A 14,493-nucleotide genomic window follows, 5' to 3' on the forward strand; every position below is an offset into this window, starting at 1 on the left:
GTTCATCCTTCAAAGCTGAGTTGAAATCCTAGTTTCTCTGTAAAGCCTCTGGATTCCCAGCCCTTGGCAGAGCTATCCCCTCAGTGTTTCCACGGCAGGCTGTTTCTTCAAGTACAGCACTTATTTCTGCTTTGTTCTATCACTGGTTATTTATATCTCCTAAACAGACTGTAACAACTCTGAGGATAGGAGCCATTTCCTATCATTAAAAGAAACAAACAAACAAACAGCACCTAACAGTTTTAGTGCAAGGCTTTGCGTGTCATAGATTCTCAATAAATACTCATAGAATGAACATCATTAAAAAACGTATTGAGATAGAAACCTTTTTAGAGCTAGGATTTCATTTTTTTCTCTGTTGATGTCACTCATCATAAATCCTTTCTCCTAATTTTATTACGCTTAAATTTTAAAAAATGATCAAAATAAGCATGCCTCCAAATAAAAACTTATCTTCCCTGGAAGTGCAATTTAACGTTACACACATCAGTATCTACTTCATGAGATTTCAACCTTTTGGTCCATAAGAATCACCTAGAAAGTTAAAAAAAAAAAAAAAAAAAGGCACAATTCCCCAGAGCCACTTCCAGATATTTTGGTTCAATTGGTCTGGTGTGGCCCTTATTTTAAAAGTTGGTGATGTTAGCTCATAGCCAGATTGAAAATTTCCAGATGTTTTGGTTCAATTGGTCTGACGTGGCCCTTATTTTAAACATCAGATGATGTTAGTTTATACCCAGGTTGAAGTTTTACTGCTTTAGTTGATTGATGTATGCCCCAAGGGCACTTCTCTAACAGAGAGAGATCAAAGACTTTACATAGATCCACTAGAGATCAATCTTGGCCATTTGGCTGACTCCCTGGATCCTCCTTATTTCCCCCAAAATTCTAGAAATGTTTAAACTTCCTCTCATTGCCTCTACACCACACACATGGGTCAGTAGCTTTATTCTTCACTTTTTTCAGTTTTTTAAACTTCTCTGATAATTTGACATATTATAATGAATTTTGTCTTTTTGTTTTTATAGTTCACTATAAAGGCCTTTTAAGTAATTCTTCCAACTTTATTGTTTCATATTTTTTCAAAAACATGCTAAGCATATTAAAACACAGAGATACATGTGTATTGCCTATATGTAAGCACACATAGACACATAGGTGAGTATGTCTGTCCCTATGTTGTTCTGCTCCTTGGTTTTGTTTCTTAAACTTGTTCTGGGATCTTTCAAATGTAAAGATGAGCATATAAGAAGTGAACAGTTAATAAATAGTAGTGTAAGTCAAATGGTCAATAAACAGATGAAAATATTCTCAATCTCATTGTAATTAGGAAAATGCACATTCAAACTAGAGTAAAAAATGCATTTTACATCAATCAGCCTTAAACTTTAAAAATGTGACAAGGGGAGTTGTGGAGCAATGGAATACCAAAATACTGCTGATTTGAGTGACAGGTAGTACAACTACTCTGGAGAACAAGTTGGTAGTGTCTAATGTATTAGTTGGCTACTGCCATAATAATAATACTGTGTCAAAACCAAACCAAACCAAACAAAACAAGCATACACCAAAAAAACCCTCTTCAAGTCAGCAAAGATTTCTTAAACAGGACAGAAAAGAAAAAGAAATGAAAGAAAACTATGATAAAATAAACTCCATTAATTCCTCATTAGCACTATTAAACTCCACATTTCACTATTAAAAGACTGAAAAGGGAATCTACAGGTTAGGAAAGGATATTTGCAGTGATATATTCTACAATGGACTTGTATCCTGAACATATAAAGAACTCCTACAAATCAATAAGAAAAAGACAAAAACTTAAAAGTAAAAATAGACAAAGATCTGAACAGTCACAAAAGAGGGTATTCAAGATACCAACAAGCATATGAAAAGATGTTGTTCATAAATAAGTTCAAAGTAATAGGATGGAGAGACACCTACGATGCAAACAAAAAAACAAAACAAAACAAAAAAAAGCCCAGGTACAAATAGCTTCATTGCTAAATTCTACCAGACATTTAAAGAATTAGTAGAGAGATGCTTGGCTGACTCAGTTGGTGGAGCATGTCACTCCTTCTCTCAGGGTTGTGAGTTCAAGCCCCATGTTGGATGTAGAGATGAAGAAAGAAAGAAGGAAGGAGGAAAGGAAGGAAGGAAGGAAAGGAAAGGGAAGGAAGGAAAGAAAGAGAAAGAAAGAATGAATGAAAAGGAAAGAGGGGGAGAGAGAGGAAAAGTGAAAGGGGAAGGAAAAGAGAAGAAGAAGGAAGGAAGAAAAGAAAGGAAGAATGAATGAATTAGTATAAATCCTTCTCAAAGTCTACCAAAAAACAGGAGAGACAGCACCTCCTAACTCATTCTATGAACTTAGTATAATCTGATAATAAAGACAGGCATCACAAGAAAAAAAAAAACCCATAAACTAATGTCACTTATGAACAGAGGTGCAAAAATCCTCTGCCAATACTGGAAAACTAAATCCTATATCATATAAAAAGGATTATACACCATGACCAAATGGGATCTATCCCTGAGAATGCAAGGTTGGTTCAACATATGAAAGTCCATCAATGTAATACATGCTACTAATAGACTAACGGAAAACCACAGGATCATCTAAATAGAGAAAAAAAAACACTTGACAAAATCCAACACATTTTCATGATAAAAACACTCAACAAAACAGGAAAGAAGGAAACTTCCTTGGCCTGATTAAAGATCATCCATGAAAAACCTATTGCTAAAATCCTACTTACTGGTAAAAGGCTGAAAACTTTTTCCCTAAGATCAGAAACAAAGACAAAGATGTCTCTGTTCTCATCACTTCTATTTAACATTGTACTGGAGGTTCTGGCCAACCAATTAAGCAAAAGCAAGCAAACAAAAAAGGAATCAAGACAGGAAAAGGGGAAGTGAACCGCTTTCTATTACCCAACCCCAAGTTCGCCCTACCACTCCAAAGACCAATATTTAAGAGACAAGTTTTGATTCAAAAGGAGTGTGAGCTTTATTCAGGAGACAGCCATCTGGGGAGAAGGCAGACTCTTGTCCGAAAGCCAGCTCCACGGTATCTGCCTGGCCCAGGGGAGTTTTAAGGGGGCCTGGGGTAGTTAATCGGCCAAGGGAGCAGTGGCCTGTGACCTTGTCCTGATCACGTGCAGACTCCGTGGTGCCAGCTACAAACGTTATCTCAGGGCTCACAGGTTGTGCCTGGGAGTCCAGTCGTGTTTTGTGATGTGCAGGAGTGCTCTGTTCTTTCCTCAAAGGAGGGCAGGGTCTACAGATACACAAAGAGAGGTTAGTAAAATTACTTGTGTGACCTAAAAAAGCAATGCATTTTGCTAAAAATTTGCTAGGCTAATCAGAAAGCCAAGGCGGCTTCAGACAGGCTTGCTGGCCTCTGCAGCCTGGGAATCTTCCATTCCTTTGCTCCGCAAGGCCTGTGGTCCCTTGGCCGCAGATCCAGAGACTTAGGTCAGCACTAAGGAGTGCATTAGCCGGAAGCAAGTTCATCCTCAAGACCAGTTGGAGTGTGGTTACACTCCTGTTTGCAGATGACATGATTTTGTACAGAGCAAACCCTAAAGAATCCACCACAGAAGGATGAAAGCTGATAAACAAGTTCATTCGAGGAGGGATATGGGATTACTATATGGAAATCAGTTGAATTTCTATACACTAGCAATGACCAGTATGAAAATTAAATTAAGACAACAATTTCATGTATAGCAGCATCAGAAAGAATAAAATGAGAATACATCTACCCGAGGAAGCACAAGACTGGCAGACTGCGACAACAATGCATTCTTAAACAAAAAGCAGAGAGGATCTAAGGAAATGAAAAGATATGCGGTATTTATATATTGGAAGACATGATATTGTTAAGATGACAACAATATGCAAACTGAATCATGGATTCAATGAGATCTGTACAAGAATCCAACTGCCTTTTTTGCAGAAATGGACAAGTTGTTCCTAAAATTCACATAGAAATGCCCAACGATTTTGAAATGGTTGGTGTCCATCTATAAGAGAAGGGGAAAATAAATCGTGGCATTTTTATGCCATGGGATACTACACGGAAATAAAAAAGCGACTTCAACACTCAGCAACATAGTCGACTTTCACACACGTAAGGCTGAGCAAAAGAAGCCAGACATAAAAAAGTTCATAACAGAAGTATTCTAAATTCTATTGGCACAAAATTAAGAAACAGGCAAATCTATGATGTCAAATGTCAGAAGAAGGGTTACCTTTAGGGAGTGGTATTGACTGGAAGGGGAATGAGGGAGCCTGCTGGCATGTTGGAAATGTCTCAAACCTTGATTTGGGTGGTAGTTATCTGGTTGTCTACATATTAAAAATTCATTGAGGGGCACCTGGGTGGTTCAGTCAGTTGAGTACCTGACTCTCAGGTTCCGCTCAGATCATGATCTCATGGTTGGTGAGTTTGAACCCTACTCTGGGCTCCGTGCTGAGGACTTGGAACCTGCTTGGGATTCTCTCTCTCTCCCTCTCTCTCTGCCCCTTCCCCACTTGTACTTTCTCTCTCTCTCTCAAAATAAATAAGTAAACTTAAAAAAAAATCACTGAACTATACCGTTAATATTAGGGACCTTATGCACTGTCCTGTAAATGTTAGACCTTAACATAACATAGGAAAATCAGAAGTTTAAATCCCTTCACTCTGTGTGACACCTGGTTGGCTCAGTAGGTGGAGCATGTGACTCTTGATCTCGAGGTTATGCGTTTGAGCCCAGCGTTGGGTATAGAGAATACCTAAAACTAAAATCTCTAATCCCTTCACTTTGCCATACATGTATGACACTCTTTGTCTCATCCCAGTTTCTCTATTGTGTTAATTAATGTCACCATCTATAAAGAATTTTGACAGAGATTATAGCTCTGGTGATTTTTGAAAAGGTGGATTCTTGGGGCACCTGGGTGGCTCAGTCAGTTGAGCGTCTGACTTCGGCTCAGGTCATGATTTCAAGGTTTGTAGGTTTGAGCCCCGCATAGGGCTCTGTGCTGACAGCTAGCTCAGAGCCTGGAGCCTGTTTCGGAGTCTGTGACTCCCTCTCTCTCTGACCCTCCCCTGCTCATGCTGTCTCTCTCTCTCTCTCTCTCTCTCTCTCTCTCTCAGAAATAAATAAAACATTAAAAAAAATTTTTTTTAAAGAAAAGGTGGATTCTTTGGTCCCATTCTAGATCTGCTGGATTGAAATCTGTAAGGAAGAGACTCAGGACAATGCATTTTTAGCACAGAAGCTGGAGAAGCGCTGCAACAGGGAGAGCACCAGGGAGTCTGCACCACACGGAAGGCCTGGGCCCACCCCATCCCCCACCCCAGCTCTAATCGGCTCCTCTGTAAGCATTTTCAAACCAAGGCCAGGCAGTAAAATTGAGAGACATTGTGTATTGTTTCAGCCTTGATGTGGGGGAAGCAGAAGACTGTTGGTCCTCTAAGCCCTGGCAGGACCTGCCTTTCCGATGTGCCTTTGTTTGGGTTCAACGTTCCATCCCTTTTTTTGCTCCTTTGCAGTATAAAGGAATTCAAGTGTTTTGCTGGATTTTTTCCCTTCCCTCCCTCATCCTGGTTGAGCCGGAGTATTCAGTTTCACAGGTTTTTGTTTATTTTGATTTTTGGCTTTTAAAGTTGGAGTAAAGGAGTCTTTGCTTTATGTTTTGCTTTTCTTTTAAAATTTTTTTTTAAATGTTTATTTTTGAAAGAGAGATTGACAGAGCACTAGTGGGGAAGGGGCAGAAAGGGAAGGAGACACAGAATCCAAAGTAGGTTCCAGGCTTTGAGCTGTTAGTACAGAGCCTGACCTGGGGCTCAAAGTCACAAATCTCGAGATCATGAACTGAGCTGAAGTAGGATACACAACTTACTGAGCCACCCAGGTGCCCCTGGTTTTATGTTTTTCTTTTCTTTTCTTTTCTTTTCTTTTCTTTTCTTTTCTTTTCTTTTCTTTTCTTTTCTTCTTTTCTTTTCTTTTTTAAGGTTTATTTATTTTTGAAGGAGACACAGACAGAGAGTGAGCTGGGGAGGGGCAGAGAGAGAGGGAGACACAGAATCCGAAGCAGCCTCCAGGCTGGAACTCACCTCACCAGCTGTGAGATCATGACCAAAGTTGGATACTCAACCAACAGAGCCACCCAGGAGCCCTGGCTTTACGTTTTTCTTAATTACAGTATCTATGGCCTCCATATGCAACTCTTTACTTGAATAGCATTTTATGTTCCACCATGATCCGTAGGACAGAATTTAGTTGTTAATCAAGTCCCTTGTGCAGACAACTAACAAGAAGAAAGCCAGTCAGTAATGTGGCCACCTTGTACTTTGAAATATTTTTCGAAATCAGTACATGAAGCTGGTGGAAGGGGTGTTGAATAGATGTGTAGGAAAGTGAATGGGGCCACGTGGAAGTGAGATTATAATGGCTCTATCTTTAGTAAACATAAGTATAAGTACTATATACATTTTAGTTAGTAAGGTGTTTGCATAACAATAATCTCAGAGTGTGGAATGTACCACCAAAACCCAAAATAATGGGCTGGAAATTTATTTTCATTTAAAGTGAGTTATGTCGGGGCGCCTGGGTGGCTTAGTCGGTTAAGCGTCCGACTTTCGCTTGGGTCATGATCTCACGGTTCGTGGGTTCGAGCCCCGCGTCGGGCTCTGTGCTGACTGCCAGCTCAGAGCCTGGAGCCTCTTTCAGTCTGTGACTCCCTCTCTCTCTGACCCTCCCCTGCTCACGCTGTCTCTCTCTCGCCTAGAAATTAAAAAAAAAAAAAAATAATAAAGTGAGTTATGTCTCCTTGGGGCGCCTGGGTGGCTCAGTCGGTCAGAAGGTGCCGTGCCCGTTCGACTTCAGCTCAGGTCATGATCTCAGGGTTCGTGGGTTCAAGCCCTGCGTTGGGCTGTGCTCCTCCCTCAGAGCCTGGAGCCTGTTTCAGATTCTTTATCTCTGCCTCTCTCTGACCCTCCCCTGCTCACACACACTCTCTCTTTCTCTCTCTCAGAAATAAATAAAATATTAAAAAAAAAATAAAAAAAATAAAATGAGTTATGTCTTCTTATGGAGCTCCATAAAGGGCCATCCCAAATTATCCTGGATCTGCTCACTAGTGTTCATGATCCTTCACCTAATATAGTTAGAATCACCTCAGTGTAGAAAAACATGTCATTTCATTCAATAAAGGTTCTCCTTCTGGCTGGTGAAGCCTAGAGTTAGGCAGCTTGGCTTGGCACACAAAGCCCCAGAAGGGTGGCAGCCTTTTCTGGTGCCCTCTGTGGTGTGTGGCCTTGTGCAGAGCCCGGCTGTGTGTGGAGCCAGTGGTACAATGACAGTATTGCGTGCATTCCCAAAACCCCTCTCTCTCTCTTTAAAAAAAAAATTTTTTTTTGAAGTTTATTTTTGAGAGTGAGGGAGGGGCACCAAGAACAGGGAGACATAGAATCCAAGAATCCAAAGCAGGCTCCAGGCTCTGAGCTGTCAGCACAGAGCCCAACGTGGGGCTCAAACCCACGAACTGTGAGATCATGACCTGAGCCAAAGTTGAACCCTCAACCTACAGCGACCCAGGCACCCCTCCCAGAACCTCTCTTTGTCCACATATTGGCTCTGCTAGGTCAGTGGGCAAAGATTGAAGTACCGGGACTCATTTATTATGAGACTGATGGGGCAGAGGCCTTTACCCCGCTATGCAGGAAGAGAACTTACTCTGCCTCTTTTGGAATTGTCCCTCCTTTCTGACTGTGGACACGCTGGCCCCGAGAATCGCAGAAACTTCTGGGCACTTACAACTCCATCTAAATGCCTTGCATTGGGAGAGCCGACTGAACTGCAACCTGGCTTCCAACAGCCCCAGGCTCTGGGATGATCTGGCCCTGCTTAAGTTCCTGTCTGGAAAAGCTCGTGGCTGCCAAGAGAATTACTGTTTGTTCCAACCAACACCTGACCAAATGCCCTTGACCTCCCTTTCTTAGAGCATTTATTTAAAACAAAAAACAAAAAAACAAAAAACACCTTCCAGTTGTAAATCCTTCCTCTGTCCCTTTGAGATGTGCGTGTATATCCTACAACCCAGGAGTGTCTTTTCCAAAAACCTGAAAGCCATTTCTTTGAAATGTAATAATACAGTTAATAGGACCTCTGTCTCTCAGGCTCTGTGGGAAGTAGAAGCCTAACTTGGATAAATTCCAGTCCACAGACACGGATGGATGAATCACATTGACATTAACCAACGGTCTTGCCCACTTTTTGTAACTTTTCACTTCTCTGGCTCCTCCTCCCTCCTCCCTCATTCTGTAATTGAGTTGGCTTCCTGCTGAGTTACAGATGGAGACTACCCCAGGTGGAGTTGTAACCCAAAGGAAACTTTATTAGCAGCGAATAAGATCATGGGGAATAACTTTGAAAGCCATGACTCCCTGAGCAGGGATGGGTGGGTTCCTTTAATTTACGGTTTAGGATGAATATTCAGAAAGGGGAGCTTTGTCATTGCTTGGAAAGGTGGGCAGAAGGTTGCTCAGGCATCCTTAGAAAACGTGCCTCCTTCTAGGGCAGAGAATTTAATGTTACAGTGAAACTGCGGTAACTGGCAGACAAAGGTAAGGGGCTATGGGCACACTCTGAGAGTTGGTATAAACTAGATGGGGTCTTGGGCTCCTTATCTACAGTAAGGAATGCAGGGCCTTGCTCACTTTTTTTTTTTTTTTTAATTTCTAGGAGAGAGAGAGAGAGACAGCGTGAGCAGGGGAGGGTCAGAGAGAGAGGGAGACAGACTCTGAAATGGGCTCCAGGCTCTGCGCTGGCAGTCAGCACAGAGCCCGACGCGGGGCTCGAACCCACGAACCGCGAGATCATGACCTAAGCGAAAGTCGGATGCTTAACCAACTAAGCCACCCAGGCGCCCCCCTTGCTCACTTTTGAAATGCACTTTGAGTTTTACCATTGATTTACTGTCTCTGATATGGTTAGGCTATTCCGTGGCCTCGTAGAGCCTGCTAGTTTTTGTATTCCCTTTACTCCCTTAAAATCCCAACTACTGAGGTTTTTGCATCTCTTTGTAGTTCTGATACTTCCTAGGAAGTTCCACAAGTTGTGTTCTAGGGCAGGAACGCAGGCGAGGACAGATCATAGAAAATCAGATGATTTGTCCTGTGTTACAAAATCTATGTCTGGTCTGTCTTTTTCTGGGGACCACTAACTCTTTCTGCTTACAGTTCTCTTTTCAAAAGATTCAGTCACCTCTGAACAAATCAGAACTGAGGTCAGCTCTTTCTCTGAATAAAATCTGTCTTTACCCGCTTTAGCCAGTGTAATTTTATCTTTGATAGTTCTTTAACCAGCCCTTATGTGGTTCTTTCTATGAAAGTAATATAACTTGCTGTAACTTAATGTTCTAGCACTCATATTTTTCCATGTTGCTATCTAGTTTCCATAAACATAGTTTTAAAGTTTTATTTATTTAAGTAATCTCTACACCCAACACGGTGCTGGAATTCACAACCCAGAGATCAAGAGTTGAATTCTCTTCCGACTGAGCCAGCCAGGTGCTGCCCATAAATATAATACTTAATCACTGCACGGGATGGGTTATGTGCTATAAATTTCTTAACCAAAACCCAATAGGTTTTTTATTATAAAAGGACTATGTGTTCCTTATGGAAAATAAAAAAAAAAAACACAATAAACAAAATATAAATCACCTATCTAGTAATCCTGCTACCCTGTTTTGCCTCTTTCTAATCCATTTTCCAACTTTTGCTGTTAACATTTCAATATATGTCCTTATGGCCTATATATTCTCTGAATATATCCTTATGATTAAGCATAATATTAAAAGCAAAAGTGAGATCTCACTTTTTAAACACATGTCTTTCTACTTAATATTTTCTGATGTTATTAAATATTGTTCATAAATGCAATTTACTTCATTTTATTTTCAGAAATGCAATTAAAAAATGACACAACATTGCATTTTTGGTACATTGGATGTGCCAACATTTATTTCACAACTTCGTGGTGGGCTCTCCTGCCCTTTCTCCACCACCAGTACTTCCCTACTACAAACCATACTGTAAAGCAAATCTTTGTGCTCATCCTTAATTAGTTCCTTTGGTTAAATTCTGACAGGAGCATTTAAGTCCACTGAAGATCAGCTCATTTTTCTTTTGGCTTCTGTAACACCATAATTTCCCTTTCCTCTCGTCACATCTCTGCTTCCCACATAGGATCTTCTTATGAAGATTTAGATCATCAAAATCTAAATCCTATTAGATTTGGGCTGGGCATATGTTTTTTCTCCCATTTTTCCTCAGCAAGCTCACTCATTCCATAGCTTCCGTTACCATTCTTGCACTGATGGCTTTCCACCTAAACCTTCAGTCTAGATATGTCCTCTGAGCACCAGTTCCTAAAGATCTATTTCGTACGCCTCCACTTGGATATCTCACAGCACATAATGAACATAGCCAAGGGGCGCCTGGGTGGCTCAGTCTGTTGACTACCTGACTCTTGATTTCAACTTGAGTCATCATCCCAGCGTTGTGGGATCAAGTCCTGTGTCAGGCTTCACACTGACCATGGAGCTTGCTCATGATTCTCTTTCTTCTTTTGCCTTTCTCCCCACCTCAAGTGCTCTCTGTCTCTAAAACACAAAAACAAAAACACAACAAAACAAAACAAGCAAACAAAAAAACTCTACATAGCCAAAATGGAATTCATGATTTTGATCTCCCAAATCCTCATTCTCCAGTGATTCCTACTTTAGTGAGCAGCACCGCCATCCATCAAATGGTTCTGTTATACCCAGATCGCAGTATCCTCACCGACCAGAGACCACCAGGGAGACCGAGTCACACATGCAAAGGCAAAGGGCTTTATTACGGGCTTAAGCTCAGGCTCCCAGACCTCACCACCTCAGTGGATCCATGCTGAGAGCCTCGAACAAGGGCAGAGTAGGGTTTTTAAGGGGTTTGAGACGAAGGAGTTAAAGAAGTTGTGACATGGGAACAGTGATCCAATCATAATTATTCAACATCATTGACAGCGGGTTTGACCATACACATTGTCTAGAGTGTTCGTTACTTTTGGAGGGATCCAATTACAACATTTAGAGTACCTTTGAAATTCAACCAATCACAGAGCGAGCCTAGGGTCTTGTTTGGCGACTAACAGGTTAACTTTAACATTAGGTAACAGGGTCCTATCTATAGTTTCTATCTCCAGGCCTCTCCCTTAGTAATGTGGAGGGTGGTCGCTGGCCTTTCCTGATTGGGTGTTGCAAGGGTGGTTTCTCCTGCCTTGGGCAATGTGTAACTACCTGATAGTTTCGGGAAAGCTGAAACCCAGGCCTTCTAGTTCAGAGGGGAAACTTAAAGCCTGTCATGGAGTCAGTTTGGTTTAGACGTTTAGACTTGTGGCCTTACAGTTCAAGCCGAAATTATTATCTTGCTTGTCTTCTCTATTACACGGCACATTTTGCCACATCCTGCTTGACTCTACTTGTCACCTTTAAGCTTTAGAATTCATTTACTTCTCTTCATTCTCACTGTGGGCTCTAGACCAGACTGTCATCAGCCTATGTCAGTTCCATAACGGGCTCCTTGCCTCCAGTCTTATTTTCTTCAACTCATTTTCCACACTGCAGCCTGAGAAAATCTGCTAACATGCAAGTGTGGTCATGTCACTTTGAAATTTAAACTCTTTAAATGGCTCTCCACTGCCTTTGGGATTGAGTCCCTACTCCTTATCATGGCTGACCAGGAATTTTTAAAAGAATAACTGGTCCTGCCTGTTTCTCCAGCCTCATTTCTTGACCCTACACTCTGCTAAAAGCCTTGGTTGTCTTCTCAGATCTGCCAGGAAGCCATTGTTCGACAGGCCACATTCACATTTCTAATTGGCTCGGCCCGTCTCATTCATCACATTACTACATCACGAGTCCATCTAGTGCAGTGCCTGACATAATACACATTTTAAAACACACGTGTTGAGTTAATAAACGTATAAATATTGGGTGAGAGGATGTTATTACATATATTTTCCAGAAGCTGGATATATGCTCATTGAGAAGAGGTATAGTTAAGTCTATAGTCCAATGTCTGAGTCTAGAGTAATTGAGGACAATGGTCAAATTCCTGCTCTACACCTTGGGTCAATTTCCTGCTCCAGCACCTTGGGTCAATTTCCATACTTCTCTAAATCTGTTTCCTCATCTTTGTAATGAAGATATATTATCTACCTCAAACAGATAGCGTGAGGAGTAAGCAAGGCAACTGAGGTAAAATGTTTAGCACTGCAAGGGAGGAAAACTTTCTTTCCTTCTAAGTTGTTCTAATAATTAAATTGATATAAGGCAGATTAAAAGGAGAAGAACTTAATTACATACTCATAGGAGCCCCACCGAGACATGAGAGGCTCTTTGACAGGCAATTGAGGTTCATATGCCATCCTGAGCTAAAAGAGAAGAGGATAGAAGTCTGGAATTTCAAGGGGAGAAAGATGGTTCAAAGGGAGATGGGAAGAGCTATTTGGTAAACAATGTTTGTTATGCCATGAGTAGTCTTCTGTTAAAAAAAAGTTAACTTTGGGGGTCCCTGGGTGGCTCAGTCAGTTAAGCATCCAAATTTAGCTCAGGTCATGATCTCACGGTTTGTGGGTTAGAGCCCCGCATCGGGCTCTGTGCTGAGCTCAGAGCCTGGAGCCTGTTTCAGATTCTGCGTCTCCCTCTCTCTCTGACCCTCTCCTGCTCACACTGTCTCTCTCTCTCTCTCTCAGAAATAAATAAAAACGTTAAAAAATTAAAAAATTTTTTTAAAATTAAAAAAAGTTAACTTTGGTAATAGCTCTCTTCCTGGTACAGGCTTTCTATCTAAAAATTTTAAGGCAGTTAAAGGGGAGGTAAAAAGTTCTTTTTGAGTCTCTTGGGCCTTGATTGTCCTTAGCTCCAAATAATCTGCATGCCGAAGTGGCACAATCTGGGGTGGCCTGCTCTGAACCCCATCAGTACAATATCTGGCATAGAAGTGTTTAATAAATGTAATCCAACAATGATGACAATGGAGACTATGATACATTGCCTCCAGATGGGTGCTCTCTTTTGCATGCCAACCTATTATACTATAAGCTGCTTCAATAAGCCTTCCCAGTTGCTATTAGCAATAAAAAATAATTCCTCCTATTGTCCGCAATAAGAAAGGCAAACATTTTGCATTTCTTTGATTAATAGCAGTATACCTATTATTAGACATTCTTCATATTTATACATTTGGGCGTTCTTAAGGAAAGAAAGGGCTTCAGGGGTGCCTGCCTGGCTCAGTTGGAGGAGCACATAACTCTTGATCTCGGTATTGTGAGTTTGAGCCCTATGTCAGATACAGAGATTACTTAAAAAAGTCAATAAATTAAAAAAGAAGGCTGGGGTGCCTGGGTGGCTCAGTGCTGAGAGTACAAAGCCTGCTTGGGATTCTTGCTCTTTCCTTCCCTCTGCCCTCCCTTGCTTGCATGTACTCTCTCTCTCTCTCAAAATAAATAAATATTAAATAAACAAATACATTTTTTAAAAAGGCTAAAAAATGGGGCACCTGGGTGGCTTAGTCGGTTAAGCATCCGACTTTCGCTTAGGTCATGAACTCGCAGTTCGTGGGTTCGAGCCCCGCGTCGGGCTCTGTGCTGACTGCCAGCTCAGAGCCTGGAGCCTGTTTCAGTCTGTGACTCCCTCTCTCTCTGACCCTCCCCTGCTCACGCTGTCTCTCTCTCTCTCTCCTAGAAATAAATAAAACATTAAAAAAAAAAATTAAAAAAAAAAAAGGCTAAAAAATGCTTCAGTGACATTTTCATGAAGGTAACCTTTTTTTTCTTCCTAAAAGAGTCCTTCAGATAGATTTTCAAGAGTACTGTTATGGTAACACATTTACATTTTCAGAAGTTTTGATGTCTATCACCAAGTTGCTTTCCGTAAAGGACAGACTACTTCTAATTTTATGACCTCTCCCTAACTCCTGAGTCTTCCACTTGTTTTCTAAGAAAAATGAAAAGCATAATTATACTTTTCTGTATATCCTTTTTGTATATGGCATGGTGATCACTTTGGCCAGTAATTTGTTTCTAGATGACTCATCATTTCTAGACAGTCACTTGTCAACTTTTCTCACATGATATTAGAGACTTACTGAGGTCATACGTGAAATGTGTTAAAAATGAAATGCGCTACATGATTAAAGATATTCTTTTCATAGTCAAAAACTGGTGTGGCTTTGTTTTTTCACCAAGTACTAGGTAGGTAAGTCACTGATTTCTGTAGAATGCAGTTACTTAATACAGCAGCAAAACCAAAGAATAATATCTCTATAGTGTAGCATATATACTATAGAAGAATGTTCCTTTTTTTTTTTTTCCAGCTATATCAAGAAGACAGTGTTTAACTTTGGCTTTTAGTTAGGGTTACACTTGTTGGCAAGTAACAGAGAAGACTGAAGCT

Source organism: Hyaena hyaena, unplaced genomic scaffold (genome assembly GCF_003009895.1).
Source record: "Hyaena hyaena isolate Hyena2069 unplaced genomic scaffold, ASM300989v1 scaffold_205, whole genome shotgun sequence".
NCBI classification, from domain to species: Eukaryota; Metazoa; Chordata; class Mammalia; order Carnivora; family Hyaenidae; genus Hyaena; species Hyaena hyaena.